Source organism: Sinocyclocheilus rhinocerous, unplaced genomic scaffold (assembly GCF_001515625.1).
Source record: "Sinocyclocheilus rhinocerous isolate Xijiao unplaced genomic scaffold, SAMN03320098_v1.1 scaffold2382, whole genome shotgun sequence".
Taxonomy (NCBI): Eukaryota; Metazoa; Chordata; class Actinopteri; order Cypriniformes; family Cyprinidae; genus Sinocyclocheilus; species Sinocyclocheilus rhinocerous.
The window spans coordinates 399,996-402,719 of NW_015662928.1; the positions used below are offsets into that span (position 1 = coordinate 399,996).

The 2,724-nt window shown below is 35.5% G+C and overlaps 1 long non-coding RNA gene across 1 annotated transcript in view; it reads right to left on the reverse strand.

Annotated features, from left to right (window-relative positions):
- LOC107728400 (uncharacterized) overlaps positions 1-2,724 on the reverse strand; it is a 12,218-nt gene that overhangs the window by 6,913 nt on the left and 2,581 nt on the right. The window contains exon 2 of the long non-coding RNA XR_001638468.1: positions 2,329-2,333. This is a non-coding gene — a long non-coding RNA (uncharacterized LOC107728400). The remainder of the gene's footprint in view (positions 1-2,328; positions 2,334-2,724) is intronic.

Genomic DNA, 2,724 nt, shown 5'->3' on the forward strand with positions numbered 1-2,724 from the left:
GATCCGATGCATTCGCTGAATACATAGGGTGGTCAGATCGTTCTGTCACGAATACAAAGGAGGATTCAGTAGCGAATGTGAAATATAACAATTTATTAGGAAAGGTCCCAACCAGACAAAAGGCAAGAGTCAAATAAAGCATGTGTAGGATATAGTCACTCTTGGTAGCGCAGGGACGCAAATGGGCACCCGTGGATATCCCGGGAACATACGATCCGTGGGCAAATACTGGAACCGAAATCCAATGAGACGAAGGAGAGGAACAGGGAACTTGAACACAGCGGGAACACCAAACGATCTGACAACACAGGACGGATAGCACAGGTGTTAAATAGCTGAGCTGATGAGCTACAGCTGGCGCTGATCAACCAGTCAGCAGCAATCACCGACACACCCACTCACACACACACATACACACAGAGCGAGAATGAGTCAGTGAACCCATAAACCGTGACAACTGCTCCCTTGTAAGGTAAAATATGTTTCTCATGTTATTGTAATAATTATAACAGATCAATAAGAGCCTTTTTCCAGAAGGATGTTGTTTCGAGACCAAATATAATTTCATATTGGAGTCAGTTTGTAAGTGATGTTGACTGGAAAAAAGTCTGGCTTCTGCCCAATCGCTATCTCTTAACAAACAAGGTTAAATAAGTGTCTTTTAAACTCCTTCACAGAATATACCCTGCTAAACATTATTTAACCTTGTTTAAAAAAAAAGGTATAGATGACAGTTGTAGCTTTTGCAAGCAGAAGCCAGAGACAGCTGTTCATTTATTTTGGCACTGCCCTTATGTATCTTTTTATTTGGCAAAGCTGATCGTCCAGAGTCTCGTCACGTCACAGCTGATCGTCCAGAATCTCGTCACGTCACAGCTTGTATTTTTTATTTTATTTTTATTTTTCGCAACTTGTATTTTTATTTTATTATTATTATTTTAGCGCTGTCATGCAATATATGCATTGTGTGTGTGTGTGTGTGTGTGTGTGAAGATAAAGTTTGCCAGAAAACACTACTCATTTAGTCAGTTTAACAGCTGATAGGCTTGATTCTCTGTGGCAACATAATAATAATAATAATAATAACAATAATAACAAATATCAATTACACACATCATGCACCTTCTTTGAGTTTTCAGAGCTCGTAAACATAAAATTCATTGGAGGACTTGAATGCACCATATGGTTCTAATATGCATCCACACTTTAGCATGATAGGCCTATTGCCTGAACAAAAGTGTTCTAACTGCACAATGTTGCCCTGAGGCAACAAACAAACAAACAAAAAAACACAGTTTTAGTATATAAATAAAAACAAAATAAGTATTTTAATAATCAAACATACTTATTTACATATTGACGCACATGCATATATTTTTTATATAAAGATATTTCATTTTAAACATGTTAAACAGTGCTATTTATTTTACCAATTTATGGCACTGTGTCCCATGCAGCTTTGCTTCCTAAAATGACTGCTCCATCCCCAAACAAAAGGCTACACCCACTTCAGCCCATCATTTTATTGAACAGACATGTCAGGTGATATTATTTGTATATATTTTTTTATTAAAAAAATTAAAGGGGGGGTGTGAGGTCCAAAAAAGTGGTTTGTTGCCTGAGGGCAACACTATGCCATAGAGGGATTCGTAGGAGATGTTATTTGTTATTGTGTGTGTGCCACTATATATATATATATATTAGGGATGCACCGATACCACTTTTTCCAGTACTCGCCCGATACCGATACTTTTATTTTTGGTACTTGCCGATACCAATATTTTTATTGCATTTGTACATTTTTTAAATATTGGGTACAGAAACCAAAAGAGTATGTATAATGTTAGTTGGTTAACTTCATTTATCAAATAGATACAGTCAAACCAAAATTTATTCAGACACCTTCAACATTTCTCACATTATCACATGAAACTTGCTGCGATTTATATTCCAAAGCCACTCATATACTGTAATGCAGAAACACTCAAGCAAGCAAAACATGCACAACGCGTGCACATATTTGTACTGGTGCAGAATGAGAGGTAGAGATGGGCGATACCACTTATTTTGTTTTCGATACGATACCGATATTTTTCAAGGCAGTATCGTCGATATCGATACCGATTCGATACTTCTGAACTAAACTTTTAAATTATGAAGTTTATTAAATTATTAAGTTACTAAGAGTAAAATGGGTAATGATAAGCACTTAACTTTGTTTAAAACGCATTTTAACATTCAATACGCCTTAATTGTAACTTATTAGGTTATATTTTTGCTTACACATGGTTCAAATATGTTTTTTGTTTACACATGATTCAAATCTACAAATACTACAGTTGAACTATGGTCACTTTAGTAAAACCATGGTTTATTTTCATAAGGGACTGCCAGCGACAGGCTGTTGCATGCATAAAATGCAACCTTTTTATTCTGACAGTGTATGATTTCTATTAACATTACAGAATAGAACATGATCAATATTATCTTTCAACGACTCAGAAGTGAGTGAACGCTCTCTGTGATTGATTAGTTCTGTCTTGCAACATTTGCGTGTTCAGACGAGCAGGAAAATAGTTTTATCCTACTCGCTAACAAAGGTTATTCGTCCAATTCAATGCATATTGTACGCATTATTATTTTTTTGTTAAATAAACAAAATCACTGGTAAATGAAACACACCTTAGTATCGATATTTTTTGTTTGAGTATCGATTCTTTCGAT